General features: G+C 44.2%; 1 pseudogene; it reads left to right on the forward strand.

The window, feature by feature from the left end:
* The first annotated feature begins 8386 nt into the window (after nucleotides 1–8386).
* LOC114112523 (elongation factor 1-alpha 1-like) lies at nucleotides 8387–9687 on the forward strand (annotated as a pseudogene).
* Nucleotides 9688–21375: the final 11688 nt, after the last annotated feature.

The raw sequence follows: 21375 nt of genomic DNA on the forward strand, positions 1-21375 counted from the left end.
ATTTAGTACGGTCTTGTGTGAATAGTGAAACCTTTAGCCTCTTAGTTGAGTCCAACTCTTTGAGGCCCATGGACTCTAGCCTGCCAAGGCTCCTCTGTCATGGAATTCTCCAGGCAAGAATACCAAAGTGGGTAGCCATTCCCTCCTTGAGGGGATCTTCCTGACCCAGGGATTGAACCAGGGTCTCCTGCATCACAGATTTATTCTTTACCATCTGAGCCACTAGGGAAGTCCCAAGTATGGTCTTCAGTTCAGTTCAGTTCAGTTGAGTGTTTCAGTCATGTCTGACTCTTTGCAATCCCATGGACTGCAGCACACCAGGCTTCCCTGTCCATCACCAACTCCCAGAGCTTGTTCAAACTCATGTCTGTCAAGTTGGTGATGCTATCCAACCATCTCATCCTCTGTCATCCCTTTCTTCTCTCGCCTTCCATCTTTCCCAGCATCAGGATTTTTTCCAAAGTGTCAGTTCACATCTGGTGGCCAAAGTACTGGAGTTTCAGCTTCAGCATCAGTCATTCCAATGAATATTCAGGAGTCATTTCATTTAGGATGAACTGGTTGGATCTCTTTGCAGTCCAAAGGACTCTCAAGAGTCTCCTCCAACACCACAGTTCAAAAACACTCAGCTTTCCTTATAGTCCAACTTCTTCGGTGCTCAGCTTTATTTATGATTCAAATCTCACATCCATACATGACTGATGGAAAAAAACATAGCTTTGACTAGATGGACCATTGTTGACAAAGTAATGTCTCTGCTTTTTACTATGATGTCTAGATTTGTCATTGGTTTTCTTTCAAGGAGCAAGTGTCTTAATTTCATGGGTGCAGTTACCATCCAGAGATTTTTGAGCTGAAGGAAATAAATTCTGTCACTGTTTCCATTGTTTCCCCATTTATTTGCCATGAAATGATGGAACCAGAAACCATGATCTTGGTTTTTTGAATGTTGAGTTTTAAGCCAGGTTTTTCACTCTCCTCTTCATCAAGAGGTTCTTTAGGTCTTCTTCACTTTCTGCCAGTAGAGTGGTGTCATCTGCATATCTGAGGTTATTGATATTTCTTCTGGTAATCTTGATTCCAGCTTGTGCTTCATCAAGACCAGCCTTTTGCATGATACACTCTGCCTAGAAGTTAAATAAGCAAAGTGACAATATACAGTCTTAACATAGTCTTTTCCTAATTTGGAAGCAGTCTGTTGTTCCATGTCCAATTCTAACTGTTGCTTCTTCTCCTGTATACAGATTTCTCAGAAAACAGGTAAGGTGATCTGGTATTTCCATCTCTTTAACAATTTTCCACAATTTGTTGTGATCTAGGAAGTAAAAGGCTTTAGCATAGTCAATGAAGCAGAAATTGATGCTTTTTTGGGAATTCCCTTGCTTTTTCTATCATCCAAGAGATGTTGGCAATTTCATCTCTGGTTTCTCTGTCTTTTCTAAATCCAGCTTGTACATGTGAAAGTTCTCAGTACAATATGGATATACCACACTTATTTACTGTGCCATTTACCTGCCATAGGACATTTTGGTTGTTCCCAACTTGGGCTATTACAAATAAAGTTACTATAAATAAATGTGTTCCGATTTTTGCATGAACATAAACTTCCATTTATTGAGGATAAATGCCCAGGAGTGCATTTGCTGGGCTGTATAGTATCAACATCTTTTTTAAAGAAGCTGCTGAAATATTTCCAAGAATAACTGCTACACTTTACATTCCCACCATCAATGTATGACTAATTCAGCTTCTCTGCATCTTTGTTAGCATTTGTTTTCATCACTATTTTTTTTTATTTTAGCCATTCAGAAAACTGCATAGTAATATTGTGGTTTTAATTTTCATTTCCCTAATAGCTAATGAAGTTGAACAGCTTGTCATTTGTTTGTCATTCCTGTATCTTCTTCAGTGAAATGTCTGTTCATGTCCTTTGTCCATTGTAAAAAATATTTATTTATTTAGCTATGCAGTGTCTTAGTTGAGGCATGTAGGATCTTTAGTTGCAGCATGTGGGATAAGTTCCCTGACTGGGATCCAGCCTAAGCCCCCTGCATTGGGAGCATGGAGTCTTAGCCACTGGACTACGAGGAAATTCCCTGACCATTTTCTAATTGGAGGGTTTTCTTTTCCTGTTGATTTTGTGACATAAAAAATATATATTCTAGATACATATTTTGTATCATACATATGCATGTCAGATATATGTTTTGCAAATCTTTTCTCTTAGCATGTAGCTTTCTATTATCTTCATAACAGAGTGCTTATAAGAGTTAGTTTTCAATTTTGATTTTCAGTGTTAAACCAGTCTTCTATTCTGAGCTACTTCACTTGCTCATGATGGATTATCCTCTTTTATGTAACAGTAGATTAAAATCAATAGTATTTTATTAAGGTATTTGGATTTATGCTAATGAATAATATTGATCTGTAGTTTTCTTTTTAATGTCTTTGTGAATTTTAGTAGCAAGGTAATGCTGGCCTCATTAAATGAGTTAAGATGTGTTCCCTCCTTCTGCTCAATGATAAGTGGCATCCTGGATGGGTGGGGCGTTTGGGGGAGAATGGATACATGTATACTTATGACTGAGTAGCTTTGCTGTCTGCCTGAAACTAAAATAACATTGTTAATCAGCTATACTCCAATATAAGATAAAAAGTTATAAAAAAATATGTGTTCCCTCCTTTATTTTCTTATAAAGTTTGTGTATGTTTTGTATTTTTGCTATGTATTGGTTGAATTCACCAGTGAAATTGTGCAAAATATTGAGGACTGCCTAAGAATTTTTAATGATGAGAGTTCATCATTTACATCAGATCTTTCAATGGGTTTCTTCTGTGTTCTCCAAATTGTAAAGAACTACCACTCATTTACAGATTTATAAGTGGATGATTGTGGCATGTGTTTTTGGATTGTTAATTTTATCTAGTAAGTAATATATGTGTTCACTCTGAAATATGTATTTTGAAAATTCCTAAGACAAATTCTCTGGAGGTCCCCTCAAGGTGTGTGGGAGTTAAGTTCAGTCATTCTCTGTTTTCTTTACTCTTTCTTGAAAAACACTATGTTTCAATTTCTGTCAAGGGCAGCTGAAGAAGGGGAAAATCATCCTAATGTGAGAAAAAACACCCTGAGGTTGGGGGTGGTGTGCTATGTTGGTGAGGTTATCTTTAAGCTATGTACTTAGTCACTCAGTTGTGTCCAACTATTTGCAACCCTGTGAACTGTAGCCAGCCCTGTCTCCTGCATTGAAGGTGGATTCTTTACTGTCTGTGCCATCAGGGAAGCCCAAGAATACTGGAGAGGGTAGACTATCCCTTCTACAGGGGAACATCCTGACCCAGGGATTGAACCTGGATCTCCTGCATTGCAGGCAGATTATTTACCAGCTGAACTACCAGGGAAGCCCAACCTAGCATATACTTGTATCCAAAACAATTGGTAATAGAAAATTTTCATAGGCTGTGATGAAATACATAGGACCATAAGATGGTTAATTTAATGTGTCAACTTGGTTAGGCCATGGTATCTAAATATTTGTTTGAACAGTATTCTAGATGTTTCTGTGAAGGTATATTTTAGAGAGATTAATGTTTAAATCAGTAGACTTTGAGTAAAGTAGATTACCTTCCATAGTGTGTGCCTCATCCAATCAGCTAAAGACTTTAATACAAAAAAGACTGACCTTCCTAAGGAAGATAGAATTCTGCCAGAAGACTGCCTTTGAACTCAAATTGCAACTCTTCCTCAGGTCTCCAACCTGCCAGCCTACCCTGCAAATTTTGGACTTGCCTGGTCTCATAATTGCATAAGTCAGTTCCTTAAAATCAATGTCAATGTAAATATAGAAAGATACTGATATTGATTATATATAGAATATCAATATATATTATTTATATACAACCAGTATCAATATATATAATATATAAATAGTATATTTTATATATAATAGCTATATATATCATGTATATATAATTAATACCAGTATACAATATACATCAATATATATTATATATAATACAATATATTATATATAATCAATAACAATATATAATCTATATCATTATGTATTATATATATCAATGTATATTTTATATATAATCAATATGAATATGTATTACATATAAATATATTATATATTGATATATATCAATATATTACATTATGGTATGTAATATCAATATATATATTACATATTTTGATTTCAAGACACTGATGTATGTGATTATCAGGCCAGCAAGTCCAAAATTTGTAGGGTAGGCTGGCACGTTGGAGCCCTAGGGAAGAGTTGCAGTTTGAGTTCAAAGGCAGTCAGTCTCCTGGCAGAATTCCATCTTCCCCAGGAAGGTCAGTCTGAGGTGCACACTACAGAAGGTACTCTACTTTACTCAAAGTCTACTGATTCAAACATTAATCTCTCTAAAAAATACCTTCACAGAATCTTGTAGCTCAATCAGTAAAGAATCTGCCTGGAATGCAGGAGACTTGGGTTCGATTCATGGCTTGGGATGGTACCCTGGAGAAGGAAATGGCAACCCATTCTAGTATTCTCACCTGGAGAATCCCATGGACAGAGGAGCCTGGCAGGCTAGAGTCCAAGGGTCGTAAAAGTTGGATACGACTTAATAACTAAACCACTATATATATATAAATATATATATAAATATATATATAAATATATATATATGTATGTGTATATATATATCAGGGCTTCTTAGCTATTAAAGAATCTGCCTGGAATACAGGAGACTCAGGTTCGATCCCTGGAGAGGGAAGATCCCCTGGAGAGGGAAGTGGCAACCCTCCAGTATTCTTGCCTGGGAAATCCCATGGACAGATGAGCCTGGTAGACTATAGTCCATGGGATCGCAAAGAGTTAGACACGACAAACCACCACCATGTATATGTCAATCAATTAAATCAATCTATATAGATAGATACATATTTAAACCTGCCTATTTATTTTTGGGGGCTCCAAAATTACTGCAGATGGTGATTGCAGCCGTGAAATTAAAAGACACTTACTCCTTTGAAGGAAAGTCTGACCAACCTAGATAGCATATTAAAAAGCAGAGACATTACTTTGTCTGTCTAGTCAAGGCTATGGTTTTTCCGGTAGTCATGTATGGATGTGAGAGTTGGACTATAAAGAAAGCTGAGCGCAGAAGAATTGATGCTTTTGAACTGTGGTGTTGGAGAAGACTCTTGAGAGTCCCTTGGACTGCAAGGAGGTCCAACCAGTCCATCCTAAAGGAGATCAGTCCTGGATGTTCATTGGAAGGACTGATGTTGAAGCTGAACTCCGGTACTTTGGCCACCTGATGGGAAGAGCTGACTCATTGGAAAAGAACCCGATGCTGGGAAAGGTTAAGGGCAGGAGGAGAAGGGGACGACAGAGGATGACATGGTTGGATGGTTGGATGGTTGGATACGACTTAATAACTAAACCACGGTGTGTATATATATGGACAGATGAGCCTGGTAGACTATAGTCGGATGGCATCACCGACTCAATGGAAATGGGTTTGGGTAAACTCCCGGAGTTGGTGATGGACAGGGAAGCCTGGCATGCTGCAGTTCATGGGGTCACAAAGAGTTGGACATGATTGAGTGACTGAACTGAACTGATACCTATATCTATCTATGTCTAATATCTATCTATATCGGTATATCTATATCTATATCTCTATATATATATAAAGGGAGAGAGAGAAATTATTGGTTTTATTTCTCTGGAGATCCCTAATACAGACCTCAATTCCTGGTTATAACAAATGAGCTGTTAAATATACTTCTTGGTATTTCATTCATACTAATTGTCCCTCAGCAGCTTTCCCAATGGAAGTAAATCCCATGATAATATGAATTTTTAATGATCAGCTCTCTATACAGGTGATAGATTATTGGAGCTAGTATCACACACACACACACACACACACACACATATATAATATCTTCTGTTTGGTTTAACATGTATATTCTCATTCTGTTGTGACTGTAACAATCAAGTGTTCTTAGACTCAACAGCCATTGATCATTCCAGAGCAGATGAGTCTGAATTAGGAATATCTATAGTTTCCCTCCAAAAAAATCATAGACATGCACAGGAACTCATATATTCCCATTCTTTAAAAAAATTCAAAACTATACCAATGGTCAACAAATACAGAGTGACAATTCCCCCTATAATTGACCTGTTGGTTATTGCAATCTCTGTTTCTTTTCAAGGTATTGCTGTCTAAAATGTCTGGCACATAGCAACCCTTCAGGAAATGGCATTGCTTCCAGCCCTGTCTTGCACCTCCCACAAAAGACATAGCTGTTGTCTGAACTAAATATCAGAGTTAGCAAAGCAAGAACTTGAAAATATAAGCACAAGAAATCAAATAAACATATGCTAATATTATACCTGTCCTTCTGGCAGGCACTAAGGTGAAGCCCCAAGATACACCTGTTTTAGATAAATCCACAACTTGATCAGTTTTCTGAATTCCTGCCTCATGTCCCAGCTCTCCTCTCAAGACAGTTACATGACAGTCAGAATGACTATGTAGAATATAACTTCGTTTTTCCCAGATAAAAGGCAGCCAGACCCAGACAGCCTGCCCCAACTCTCTTGTAAAATCAGGACTCATCTGTAGACGGAAGTATGCACCCAAACTATTTACAGATTAAGTCAGCAGCAGGTCCCCAAACTTTGGTTATATATTGCACAAATTTGAAAAGAAAGAGTAAAGCACATTACATGGTATTTTGTGGAGGAAATAGATTCCATCTACTCTGACATTATTATCTCAAACCACCAATTCTATATTGGGTACCCACAATGTTTCAGGCACTGTGTGATCTCTTTTTCCTGCATGACCTCAATTACTCCTCACAACAACCCAGTCTACTGGGTTTTACTATCCTTATTCTCCTAATGAGGAAGCTGAGGTTTGTGGTGATGAAGCAGTTTGCCTAAATTTATCCAGAGCTAGGCAATGCCCGAGCCAAGAATTATCTAAGGTATTTTCTGCATGCATGTTTGATGCACTTTTCTCTAAGATGTTCTTTCTGAAGGGCATATGGGTCCTATAGTAACCAAATGAGATCTCTCAGTCCACAGAGACATATGGGGCCTCCATTATCACCATCGGCAAGAAGTGGTGTTGGGTGGAAGTCACACATGTATGCACGGCACACCATGGTCAAAGGAAAGATAATGTAACTGGGGACTGGCAATAGACTCTGAGGCTATCTATTCAAGGAAAGAGCTAGTGTTTTGTTTTGTTTTCTTTCTTTCTTTCTTGACTTTTGATGTCGTCAAGATGCCTTAAACAAGGAGTATTCTTCTCACTTGAAATTTTTTAACAGAAATGGATTCAGTATTTTGTCATTTGAAAGGCAGTTAACTCATGGATTCTGATATTTCCATCCAGGTAACCTAACTGACCACTTGAAGATTTCTTTAGGATTGTTGTGTTTTAGCCGCTGAGTTGTCTGGCTCTTTTGCGACTCCATGGACTGTAGCCTGCGAGGGTCCTCTGCCCATTGTCTCCTGCCTTGGCAGCTGGATTCTTTACCACTGAGCCACCAAGGAAGGTCTCCTTTAGGATTAGCCATTGGTATATATCCAGAGAGGCAGCACAGTGTAGTGTTTAGGTAGGTAGGTTTAGTCGCTCAGTTGTGTCTGACTCTTTGTGACCCCATGGACTGTAGCCTGCCACGCTCCTCTGCCCATGGGATCATCCAGGCAAGAATACTGAAGTGGGTTGCCATTCCCTTCTCCAGGGGATCTTCCCAACCCAGGGTTCAAGCCCAGATCTCCTGCATTGCAGGCAGACTCCTTACTGACTGAGCCACCAGGGAAGCTGCAGTGTAGTGTTAAGAGGCACAAATGCTAGAGCTGAGGGGCCCGTGCTGAAATATCAGGGTCTGCCACTTACTAGCTGTGTAGATCGGCTACTTATTCCTCCTCCACGCTTCTGTTTCCACATCTCCAAAATAGGGCTAACAATACTACCAAGACCATAGGATTTCTGTGGGGATGAAGTTAATAAATACATATAGCAAAGTTGGCACTCTTGAACGTTGGCCTTTTGGAGCATCCAGGCGAAGGGATCAGTGGCGAGTCTTTAATGGAGGATAGCCTCAGGTGTCAGCATATACCAGTCCAGCTCAATACAGCAGATGCCTTTTGAGGTCTTCTGTGTTTTAGGCATTCTTCTAACCATTTGAGTAGAGCACAAAACAAAACAGACACAAATCACTTGAGCTTACATCCTAGTGGAGTGAGAGGGAAGCCATAAACCAACTAAATCACTAAGATGAAAAGATCGCTTTCTCACAACATTTTTGCCACCAGGACACAGGTGTTGTGAAAACCACCGCTAAACCTAAGCAAAAATGGGAAAGGAGAAGACCCACATCAACATCGTTGTCGTCGGGCACGTGGAAAGTCTACCACTACTGGCCATTCGATCTACAAATGTGGTGGGGTCGACAAGAGAACCATTGAAAAGTTTGAGGAGGCTGCCGAGATGGGAAAGGGCTCCTTCAAGCATGCCTGGGTCTTGGGCAAACTGAAAGCTGAACATGAGTGTGGTATCACCATTAATATCTCCCTGTGGGAATTCAAGACCAGTAAGGGCTATGTGACCATCATTGATGCCCCAGGACACAGAGACTTCATCTGTGTCATTACAGGCATGTCCCAGGCTGACTGTGCTGTTCTGAGGACTGCTGCTGCTGGTGGTGAATTTGAAGCGGGTGTCTCCAAGAATGGGCAGATCCACGAGCATGCCCTTCTGGCTTACACTCTGGGTGTGAAACAACTAATTGTTGGAACTAACAAAATAGATTCCACTGAGCCACCCTATAGCTGAAAGAGAAATGAGGAAATTGTTGAGGAAGTCAGCACCTACAGTAAGAAAACTGGCTACAACCCTGACACAGTAGCATTTGTGCCAATTTCTGACTGGAATGGTGACAAGATGCTAGAGCCAAGAGTTAACATGCCTTGATTCAAGGGATGGAAAGTCACCAGTAAAGATGACAATGCCAAAGGAACCACACTGCTTGAAGCTCTGGATTGCATCCTGCCACCAACTCTCCTGACAAACTTGTGTTCGATCCCCAGGACATCTACAAAATTGGCGGTACTGATACTGTCACCGTGGATCAAGTGGAGATTGGTGTTCTCAAACCTGGCATGGTGGTCACCTTTGCTCCAGTCAGCGTAACAACTGAAGTCTACTGAAATGCACCATGAAGCACTGAGTAAAGGCCTTCCTGGGGACAACGTGGGCTTCAGTGTCAAGAACGTGTCTGTCAAAGACGTTTGTCATAGCAATGTGGCTGGTGACAGCAAAAATTATCTTGAACCATCCATCCCAAATCAGTGCTGGATATGCACCTGTGCTGGACTGTCAAACAAATCACATTGCTTGCAGTTTTGCTGAGCTGAACGAGAAGACTGATCGTCATTCTGAAGATGGCCCCCAAATTCTTAATGCCACCAATCATGGACATGGGTCCTGGCAAGCCCATCTGTTGAGAGCTTCTCAGACTATCCTCCTCTGGGCCATTATGCTGTTCGTGACATGAGACAGGTGATTGCTGTGGGTGTCATCAAAGCAGTGAACAAGAAGGCAGCTAGAGCTTGCAAGGTCACCAAGTCTGCCAAACAAGCTCAGAAGCCTAGATGAATATTATCACGAACACCTGCCGACCCAGTCTTAGTGGTGGAAGAATGGTCTCAGAACTGTATGCCTCAACTGGCCATGTGAGGTTAATGTAAAAAACTGGTTAATTATAACCATGCATCACAAAACCTTCAGAAGGTGAGGTGAATGTTTTGTGGACCATGTGTTTTGTGTGTAGCAGTTTTAAGTAATTAGTTTTTAAAATCAGTGCTTTTCCATAGAAACAATTTGACCAAAAATCTGTCACAGACTTGGAGACCTATTAAAAACAATGGTTGAAAAACTTGTGTCTCCTTTTGGTCAACACTGTAACTTCCTATAGTACTACTTAGGTAAGATTTGCCCATAATCTATCTCTGGTGAAACAAAAGAATTTTATATTTCTCGGTTGGAGCTTCAGGTTTCTTAAACTTGTATAAGGAGAACTCATCTGTTTAAGTACATCTTAAAAAGTGTTGGTGGGACAGTTCATAGGTTAGGATAGATGAGCAAAGAGTTACTATGTTTTATATGAAAGCAAGTTTGTAAGAAGGTAAAATTTTATAATGTGAAAGCTCATGTTGCATATAAAATCTTTTATGGTTATGTAAATATTGAGTAAATCAGTTACATCAAGTTTTCGTTTCCCGGTTTTGAGAATGTGCATTCTGTTGATGATATTTAAGTAATTAATCTCAAATGTGAGGCTTAAACAGAATTGAGCACTGCCCTGCTAGAATTAATTGTATCTAGAGTCCAGTAAAAATAAAAGATGCTAGGAGCTAAAAAATAAAACAGATATTAGATGAAAGTGCTATAGAGAAAAGAAAATGTCTAGCTCTCTGGACATAAAAAATGGTACCTTCATAAAGCCCTTCAGGATCCATGCCAGGTTGGTCAGAGAGTGTTATGCTTCTTATAATGAGACAATGAAGAGAACCATAAATGTGAGAAGTGTGCATCTGCTGAGACCTATGCTTTGCATTTTGTAAAGAAAATAGCATTTGGATGACTTCTGAACTATTTGTTGATCCATCAGAAAAGATCACTCTATCATTTCCAAGAAGTCAGTATAAACCTCATGACACAGCTCGTCTCTTATTCAAAACTACTTGCAGTGAAAAAGCAAATGGATTTAACTAGGGCTCTTGAAATGAGATGTTCCTGAAAGAAGGATGTCAACAAGAGGACAGGACTAGGAAAATCTAGGCCATCGCTTCCATATAGAAATATAAAGTAAACAACAATATACAGACCAAAGTATCTTGGAAAGTACTCCAAAAACAAAGAGTTACAACAACAAGGTGAACCTCCTCAGAAAAGATTCCGCTAAAGATGATAGGAAAGTCCATGGCATTTTGTCTTACACTTGCGTAACCACCTTCCCAACAGAGCGAACCATGATCAGGGGGTAGCCTCCTAAATTCTCACTAAAAGATAACAAGGCATATGAAGATACAGGGATACCTGGCCCTTTCAAGGGAATAACAAAAATATCTGGTAACTCACCATGAAAACTATATGCCTAAGTCTTTCTTACTTGACAAAGAATTCAAAGCTATCATCTTAAATGCTGGATGAGCTAAAGCGGGAACACATATAGTAGGTTAAAATAAACCGGGGCACTAGAATTCCTAGTGCTGCTTGCCAAGTTATGCCCTTGTCTGTCCACTGGATCAGTTGGCAAAGACAGCATCACAGCCAGGGGTCCCCTTTCAAAAACTCTCCTGAAATGAAAGAGGGAGAGAGGAAGCCTCAGCACCTTGGCCCTTGGGCCTGGGATCTGTCATCTGTGGTGGCATTGACACCCATCTCTGTACCCCTTGTGGCCTCACACCACTTGCCCTACCTATATTTGGCCAGACCAGTTTCATATCAGGAAAGCCGTTGGCACCGCCAGGAAGATTTTTCTCAGCCCAGACTTGGAAAACATGCAACTCCTGTTGGGCGGGAGGCTTTGGACTCCCTGCTGGAAGAAATAAAAGGATACTGCTCACCATTGTCCTAGATCAGAGGTACGTGCGTGTCTGCTCAGTTGCTAAGTTGTGTCTGACTCTTTGTGACCCAATGGACTGTAGCCTGGGCATTCCAGAACCAATAAAGCACACTTCCTGCCCCAGAGATGGGAGTCTGGGTGGGACAGTCATGCAAATTAACTTACCAGAGGTGACAGTTCAGTTACGCAAAATGCTGTGATGCAGAAAAGTCCCTGGCATGTTTCTGTGCACAGCAGAGAGGGGACAGGTGACCAAGGGCTGGGGTGATCCTGGAGCAAGAAAGGGCTCCTTACGGAGGTAGGGATATCAAAGACTAGAAGGACAAGTGCAAGATGAAAATGGGAAATAGTGGTTTCAGAGGAGAGCTGTAAGTGCAAAGGCCTTGAGACAGGGCAGGACTGAAAGTGAGTGTGTGTGTGTGTGTGTGTGTGTGTGTGTGTGTGTGTGTGTGTGTGTGAATGGGGAGGGTGACTGAAGGCAAATTTGAGACATACTGTAGAGAGAGATGAGGTTGTAGGAGAAAAACAGAGTTCAGATGTTCAGGTGGAAGGTCTGGGCGATGAGAGACAAAATCCTGGCTGAAAAGGGACTCTTACCAAATCATCTCATTGGGGTATGAGGGATCCAGAACGAAGTCTCCACTCCACTGGTCTGGAATGTGTCTTGAGCTGCTGTCCTGTACAGATGTCTATCCTGCGTAAATGGGGCCCTCTAGATGCACCATCTCTAGGGAATAATGAGAATGTCAAGGTGATTCCCACCTCAGCTGTTTCACAGAAGCCAGTGACCAGGGACTTTCCTCTGTGGCCTGAGGGAGCCAGAGACCAGTGCATAGTGAGAGTGTTGATGTGAGTTTCTCCAGACTACAACAAGGAAAGCAGAAGAAAGTTTTGCATGTTTAGTAGACATGACATCAGGGGAAAGAGGCAGAATTGCAAAGACAGGACCTTGAAAACGGGCAACTGAGAAGAAGGAATGGAATGAGGGAGGGAGGGAGAAATGAGAGTGTTTGTGCCTTTGTGTCCCTTGATGTTGCTTCAGAATTGCATCTAACTGGGCCTGCCTCCCTCACATCAGAAGTTCTATAAAAGTATCTGTTCAGATAAGCCTCCCTTCCTGAAGAACAAATGCTTTTGTACTACTTGATAGGGAACTACTTTTCCCTGGATTGGTTTTTTGAGTACTGGACCCTCCAGGATGACTGGGGAGCTTCTGCGAGGTGGGTGCAAGGTCTTAAATCAACTATGTTAATACTCCTGGCTGCCATTCACTGAGGGTCTAGTATGTATCAGACATCCTGTCATGTGAGTTACAAATAAACTGGCAGTTATCTTTCCAACAGTCTTATAAGTTGAGTATCAGTTAAGTGTTACAGAAGAGCAAAACTGAGCCAGGGACTTCAAGTGATTTGCCCAAGGTGACACAGATGATTACTGCCAAAGCGGGAAAAGTGCCCAAGGTGTGGGCACATCCTTCACCACCCTGGCCCCTGAGAAGCTCTCCCAGGCTGGGTCAGGCCTCTGTCTCCTCTCCCCGCCCCTAGAGGTTCCTGCTCTCTTCATTATTACTTACTACTGCATAACAAGTTACCCCCAAACGTGGTAGCCTAAAATGATACCGTTATTTTCTCCAGCCTTTGTGCAGCAGGGACCCAAGTATGATTTAACCAGGTCCTCCTTTTTCTATCTCTCACAAGGCCATGATTAAGGTGTTAGTTCAACTATGGTCTCGTCTGAGGGTGTGACTGGGGGAGGGTCGACTTCCAAGCTCACTCATGTGGCTATCGGTAGGATCCAGGTCCTTGTGCGTTATTGGACCGGGGGCCTCAGCTCCTCTCTGGTCTGTTGTTGGCCAGAGACTATCATCAGATCCTTGCTACATGGCCCTCTCCATCAGAGCAAGAATGCAAAATGCAAACTGAACCAGAGGGCGGGGGAGAGAGAGGGAGAATGAGTGCCAACAAGACAGAAGTCACAGTCTTGGTATAATCTAACCTCAGAAATGATATGTCATCACTTTTGCCAAATTCTGTTGATTAGAAGCAAGTTACTAAGTCCAGTCCACACTCAAAGGGAAGGATTATACAGGGACAGGAGTGCCAGGATGCAAGGGTCTGCAAAGCCATTTTCGAAGGCTGTCTACCACGCTTGCTCTCTCTATCCACCTCAGTATAGTGAGCCCCTGCAGGTATCAGCGGCTTTGATGTGGGAAATGGTTGATGGGTCACCTTGGAGAGTGCTGTGTGGTCTGGTGATCCTAGCCGGCTCCCAGTAGACCCATTGGATGAGTCTCATCAGGAGTCAGTTCTGCATCATCTTGCCTTCCTCCCCATCCCCATCAGTCATACCTGGTCACTGAGCCCAGGGGGTGTGATAGCAGCTGACAAGGGACCAGCCCTCTGTGTGAATGGAACACTCCTATCCCTTAAGCAAGGCTGGGACTCAGGGTGGTGCTCTTGGCCTCTCCTGGTAGGACAAAAGAAGAGCTCAGCTCTACCGCTGAGACAGGGCCCACTTCAAGAGAAGAAATTTATAGATGGGAGAGGGCTGAGTGCTGAGTTATCTGGAAAAGCTGCTGAGATGTCCTTGTTTTTGCCCTCTGAGTTCGGATTTAGGGTTGTAGAATCCTCCAAGTTCACCAGGAGGCATCAGGGGACCCTTCCCAAGGCGATATGGAGTCACCCATAGAGGAGGCAGAACGGCGGTGAAGCTGCATAAAGACATAGGGTTATTCAAACACCCGGGAGGGGGACCTACTTCAGGGAGGACATGAGTGAGTATGAGTCAGGGATGTGTGTTCACGGTATTTAATTCAAAACTAGAGAGAGTTGTAAAGCACTTATGGCAAAGTGTTATTAAATAGGGGTGGTAGCTGTTATACTAGTCTCTCTGTTTTTCTGCAGATTTGAAATATTATAATAGAAAATACTCCAAAAGGAGGAAAACAGCTGAGGAGAAACTCTCAGAGCCCCTGCATCCCACATTTCCTTGATGTGGCTCAGAGCCAAGCACAGCAAGTGGAAGGGGCCTGGAGGACTTGGGAGTTTCCAAGGAAGCAAATGGTTCTCTTAGGCCCGAGGACTTGGGAGTTTCCAAGGAAGCAAATGGTTCTCTTAGGCCATGGGAGTATGGAAGCCTTAGGGCTGGACTTCCCTAGCAGAGACTAAGCCAGGAGCAGAACAGTCCTCGAAGAGCCCAGGCTCTTCTCAGTTCTGGGAAGCACTCACCAAACACAGCTCTTCCCCTACGGCTGTTTTCCTGCAATACATAACCAAGAGCAGCTTACAAAAGGACAAGGCATCATAGTATGTGATCAACAACCCGAGGTTATAGATGAGATTGTGTGCTGGAGGGATTCTTCCTAAGGGTGGGGTGAGGGTCTTTGGGATCAGTGGCTCTAGTGTCTCTAGAAGCTTTGAGTTCTGTGACATCTTCTATCCTTTGGTCCCAGCCACCCTGCCCGTTTACTCATGATCCTTGCGGTCCCACCACGCCCCCGCCCCCACCCCAATGGCTATCACTCAGTCACACCCAACAGCCGCCCTTTTGGAAATGTTTGAAACTAGTAGAACGATTACTGTCCATCAAACACATTCCTATCCCAACAGTGACTGAGAACCAAGCAGTTCTGCTCTGGTACAGGAGTACTGATCTTATGGCTAAGGAATGGGCTAGCTCCCTCCTCCAACATGTCCCCCCCTTCCCCCACCAACAGAGACAAGCCATATAACCACAGGAGGTGGATATCGATGTGGAAAGGGACAATAAATATCATGGAGCCAAAAAATCAAGAGTGCTGCATTCATTTTAAGCCCAGGGACAGAGAAACTGGGAAGATGGGGCAAGTGGCAGCTTGATCACCAGGCATGGGTCTGTGTCTCTGTGTCCCGAGGTCTCAGCTTCCCAATGTCTGACGTCCTCCCCTACAAAGGAAAGCAGAGTGACAGCTGAAGCCTTGGGAACCCTGGGGGAAGGCAGGCCAGGCCTGGGGGCTCTCTGGGCCAGGCAGGAAGGGGCAGCATGTTGGCTTGGCTGTGAGCAGCGAGAGAGGCAGAGGCTGGCTCTCAGCCTCTCACCTGAAGGACTTGGTGAAACAGGCCAGGGCTCTCTGGAACTGGCTCCTCTAGCAGGCTCCCTAGGTAAACTTGTGCCCAGGTTTGGATGGATTCTCCGTGGTGCTGACAAAACACATGAAGGGCTCAGTGCCTTTAGCTCAGCCAGTCCTGTCCTAGAAAAGAGAGAAAAAACATCCTGGCCAGCGCTAATATTCATTCCTTCTTTCAGCAAGCGTTTGGGGAGGGCCTACTGCGTGCACACCAGGGTCACTTCTAGGCACTGGGGATACAACAGTGAACTCTAGAGACCTAGATCCCAGTCTTCCTGGAGCTGATGATCCGGGGTGCTGGAGAAAACTCACAGTCACCAGGTTGGATGCCAGTGAAGTTCACATTTTCTGTGATGTGCAGTAGGCACGTCATGTCTGAAAGGGCTTCTTGTCAGAGGCCAACAGAGCTCTTCATCATTTTGCTGGGTGGAAAGAGGCTAAGGGTCTGTCCCCTCCTTGAAATCCCATCCCTGCCTCCCTGGCCTGGATTCCCACTACCCCACCCTGGAGAGAAGTACACTGTGTTCAAGCAGTTGAAACATTCTCCGGCACTCCTCCCGAGTACTGAGATGCCTCATTGACTAAGATCATTGTTTCCCTTCCTGCTCCCTCACTCTCCCTTTGCCCTGCTGCTGCTAAGTCGCTTCAGTCGTGTCCGACTCTGTGCGACCCCATAGATGGCAGCCCACCAGGCTCCCCCATCCCTGGGATTCTCCAGGCAAGAACACTGGAGCGGGTTGCCATCTCCTTCTCCAATGTGTGAAAGTGAAAAGTGAAACTGAAGTCGCTCAGTCGTGTCCGAGTCTTCGTGACCCCATGGACTGCAGCCTACCAGGCTCCGCTGCCCATGGGATTTTCCAGGCAAGAGTACTGGAGTGGGGTGCGTCCTCTTAAACCCACTCTAAACAGGCTTCCAGCCCCACCATTCCACTGTAACACAGATGCTTACATGCCTAATTGAGAGTGATGGCCCCCATTTTTTTCGTTACTCTATACATGAATATATAAGCCTGAAGACTTCTAGAAAGACTAACTTGCACATTGTTTATTTTCATTCAAACCCAGGTTAATTGTCGATCGTACTTCCCTTCACCAGCCCCATCCTCGTATCGAGAAAGTTTGTCAGTGAGAAGGCACTGCCAAATCCCTGAAACTGCCCTTGAATTTGCAGAGAGTAGAGCCACAGCTTTGCTGGGGATGCACAGTCAAACTCCAGATTTCTCTTCCCCGAGGCAGTGGAAGCCAAGGTGGGGCAGTTGAGGGAAGCACGGATCTAGAAACCGGTGTTCCTCAGGCTGCTTGCTCGGGTAAGGCTCAGGATGAGCCCTTGGGACCCTCGCAAGGTCCAGACCTTGAGGATGCCCAAGGGTGTGTCCAGGGCTTGAAAGAGGTTTTGTAGAACACTGTGATGGGTCTTCTGGCGGTGACACCTGAGCCCCTAGGGCTCTAGTCTAGGAAGCATCAGTTGTCCCAGACTCTTTCTATTTCTCGTCTGTGGCAGGAGGAAGAAGGAAAATGTGGAGATGCATAGTAGGGCCAAGAGATTATGGTTGATCAGTCCCTGCTAAAGGGCGCTTCAAACAACCTGCACCAATTCACACACCCAACATCAGTGTATGTTACACTTTTGATATCATTAACTTTTCTCAATTTGCAGTTTGAATAGTAGAACCCCATTGTTATTTTGTTTCCATTATTTCTTCTGGTGTTGAGCCCCTATTTCTTTTGTATTGACATGTGTATTTCTGTAAACAACTTGTTCAGGTTCTCTGCAAACTTTCCTATTGTTATTTGTTTGTGGGTATGTGTTTCTTGAGTTGTTTCATCAGAGATCTCTGTATAATGTAACTATGATTCTTTAGCGTGTTATACCTGAAGAGTGTGTTTACTCCCAGCCTCTCACCTCTCTTTTCATTTTGTTTCCTGTGTCTTCTCACATGGCTTTTCATTTGGGGTATACATACTGGCTGCTTTATTTAGTCCTCACGACAGCCATGCAAGGTTGGTAAGACTCACCCCAACTGTCAATAACTGAAAACAAGTCCTTGAGAAGGTGCAGCAATTTGCTCCCTGATGCCAACCTGAGATCCTCACCTACGTGTGTGCAAGAATCACAAGCTGTGTAATGAGTTGGGCCCATGACAGGTTGTCAGCCAACACTAAAGCCCCTTCACCTCTGCCTCCTCCCAGGCACAGAAGGAACAAAGCACATAGCAAAACTAGAGCCTTTGACCCGTAGAGGAGCATGCCTGCTTTTTAACCTCCGAGACAAGGTATCTCAGAAGAATGGGACATGATAACAGGCCCGCTGAACAGAAGGAGATATGGGGGCCAGGACCAGACCCATCCCTTACTGTGCCTTTGGCTAAGTAACTGATTCTCTCCTGGTCACTTCCCTAAAACCAAAGTGATAGTTCTGGCCCTCATTTCACAGAGTTGGGTTGGGGGGAGATCTTTGACCTTAGCTGGGTTAAAAGGGAAGGAGATGTGTTATGTCTGCAGCAGTCGTTTCGGCAGCCCATAGCTTTCCTCATTGCAAGCTCTCGGCTGTTGCGTGTAGTCGTGATTTTCACGCAGATGGCTTCTGGGACAGGTTGGGGGCGGGGAATGGGGGTACAAATGAGATCCAAAGCCTGCCCAAAGTGCCTGACCCCAAAGAAACTGCTCTGTGGGCCCCGGGCCTGGTTCAACACCTGCTGGTCTGTGGAAAGGGCATCCCACTGAATCCTCACAGCCTCTCTGTGAGACAGAAGCTGTTGTTCCAGTAAGTCCCTGGACTCATCCTTCCCCCCCCACCCAAAGTCCCTCTCAACCCTCCAGGAATGTTGTGGATACTGACGAGGTAAATCCAGCAGCACTGGGAGATATTAGAAAGCACCGAGAGTGGTACGCGTCCACCCCAGTTCAGTCAATGGCAGAAGAAATGGAGCTGCTTTTAGTCCATTGCAATGGATGGTAACTGCTGTAAGTCTTCATTATTAAATGCCCACTGGTGATCCTATGCCTGGTAGTGTTACCGCTGAGTTTGAACCCCACCTTCACACCATACACCAAAACATAACACGCTTATTATGTGCATTATCATGTATGTAGAAAAATAAAGGAGTGAAGCAGCATATGTATCCACTCCCAAGTGGCATGGAATTTAGTTGATCTCCTCTGTCATTGCAAGCGTATTTAAGGTAGCTTTCCACCATCCCTTCAGCTCTTGAATTTTAGTAAGAGTCTAAGTCTAGACCTGATGTCTTCAGCCTCTCACTTGAGATCCCTCGCTTTGGTGAATGGCAACCCCAGGCCACAGGTCACTCAAGCTGGAGACCTGGGTATCAGCCCTGGCCCCTCTTTGTCCCTCCACTCTGGTCCACCTAAGACTACCTGTCCTGTGTAAAACATATCTCAAATCATGTCACTTCCCTCCACTCCCTTGTCCACTACTTTCAGCACACACTTAAAAACCAACAAGTGAGTAGGGGCAGTTTCTCTGTCTGCCTGGCTTTTGTCTGTGGTTGAGACCAGGAGTGTCTGAGGATGGGCAGTGAAGAACAAAATCGACTGGCAGGGTTGTGGATATAAGTAAGTCCCACCTTGGCCCCCAGTGGCAGGATGTCAGTACATTTCCTCACACCGGAGTCACGGAAAAAGAGAGTCCCTCTTTATGCTTGGCGCAGGGAGGATGGGCCAGCCTTTTGTGGTTGTGGTCCTCAAGAGTGTGCTCTCAGGGAGGTGGGAGGGGGCTTCAGGATGGAGGGGAGACATGTACACCTGTGGCCAGTTCATGTTGATGTATGGCAAAAGACCATGACAATATTCTGAAGTAAGTATCCTCCAATTAAAGTAAATTAATTAATTTAAAAACAGAAAAAGAGCGTGCTCTCCATTGAATGATTGAACTCCCTGCCTTGGGAAACTGAGGACCGCACACTGGGGGGTCTCAGTGAGATGCAGCTTTCCCCATACTGTAAGAAAATGGAAGACTAATATGCTTTGATGGGGACCTCAAAGAGGTCCACCCTCTTATTATTCTGTGCTTGAAAGGCCCACCATTAGACTGCAAATTTTGCATGAGATCTGTGGTTTTCAGAGCACTCTGAGGTGTGCCTCAGAGGTCTGTGGAACTGCCTCAGGGAGCAACAGGTAAAGGGTACAGCAGATGTTGTTTCTTTTTCCATTGGATTACCACCATCATTCTATTAACATAAATAATCCCCCAGTGTGGTGTGATGTGGTGTGGTATGGTATGAGATTGGACCTTGAGTAGTGGCAACTGTCTCCAGGTGATCCAGTCACCTAGGAGTGCTGACCGTCTGGTGTTTTAGCTCTGTTGGGTGTAGGACTGCAAGTACAGAATCGCTGTCCCCGAGAGAATGAACCGTGATACAGAGCAGACTGGCAACCCAGGGCTCCTAGCTGGAGACAGTGGCACCTAGACTGCATTGCTGTAACGGAAGGGCCTTTGCCCCAGATCAGCCAGGGATAGAATTCTGACTCTGCCCCTTGCTGGTGATGTGATCTCAGAATGCAGTTCACACAACTCCCCTTGTTTTGGAAGACCGGAGAATAAACTGAATACCTAGGAAGCCCCTGTAACGCAGCAGGCTGTGTAATGCTTGGCAGAACTGAAGAAGAATGTTGCCCCCTTCCTAAGGTTGACTAGGATCCACTGGGGTATAGCACCAGAGGGAAAGAGGGTGGCTGGGTAGAAAAAGGAAGAAAAAGAAAAAACTCAAATAAACCATGCTTAATCTCGTGCTCACTCATAGGCTCCAATGGTCATCTGTTCACCATAAGAGCCAGGTGGTCCCGCTGAGCCCACACTGTCTCTTGAGGAACCGCCCACTTTCTTCACCTACCTGAGCTATCCCTAGGGTTCAGGGACTGTGTCATGATGCATTTGGGGCTCAGAGGGATGAATGCAAAGGAGGAGAGCTCAGAACTTGAGCTCAGTCATGGCTCAGAAACAAAGATGGAAAACTGATGACCCACACCTCTCCCTAATGCTGACCTGTCTGTCCACTTCCCTCCACGCAGTTGTCCTGTGTGTTCTGATGGTTCATCTGACTGTTCAAGGGGTAACAGGGCCCCTCTTGAGATGCACAAGTTCACTCATTCCTAGTCATGGCTGACAGGAGGAAGAGTTGTATTTGATGCCTTCCAGTTGATTCTGAGCCCTTCACAAACAGAGAAGGACGGACCAGAAGCCTTAAGGATGCACACAGCTAGGAGAACACGACTTAGTGAAAACCCAGGCAAACATTTCTTTAAGTGCCAAGCGCGAACGAGAGGAAGGACTTGCCCAAGGACTGGCAAGAGAGATTATGGTCCTCCCAGGTAGGGAGAACAGGGATGCTAATGGGGAGGCATATGGGGCAACAGCCTGTGAGTCTGGGGCCAGCAGAGGAAACGATCTCCTGCTGTGAGGCTGCAGAATCCAAAGGCCTGTACAAAGTGGGAGGCAGGTAGGGCCACATGGTGCATCAAAGCCAAGAGGGGCTGAGAGGGGTGACGGCAGCCTGAGGTAAAATCAACAGCAGAGGTGTTCCTTTCAGGAGATGATGTATATAGTGTTGCATATGGGTGTCAGTCGGTGTCTGGCCAGGAGTCGGCAGATGGC

Source organism: Ovis aries, chromosome X, assembly GCF_016772045.2.
Source record: "Ovis aries strain OAR_USU_Benz2616 breed Rambouillet chromosome X, ARS-UI_Ramb_v3.0, whole genome shotgun sequence".
NCBI lineage: Eukaryota > Metazoa > Chordata > Mammalia > Artiodactyla > Bovidae > Ovis > Ovis aries.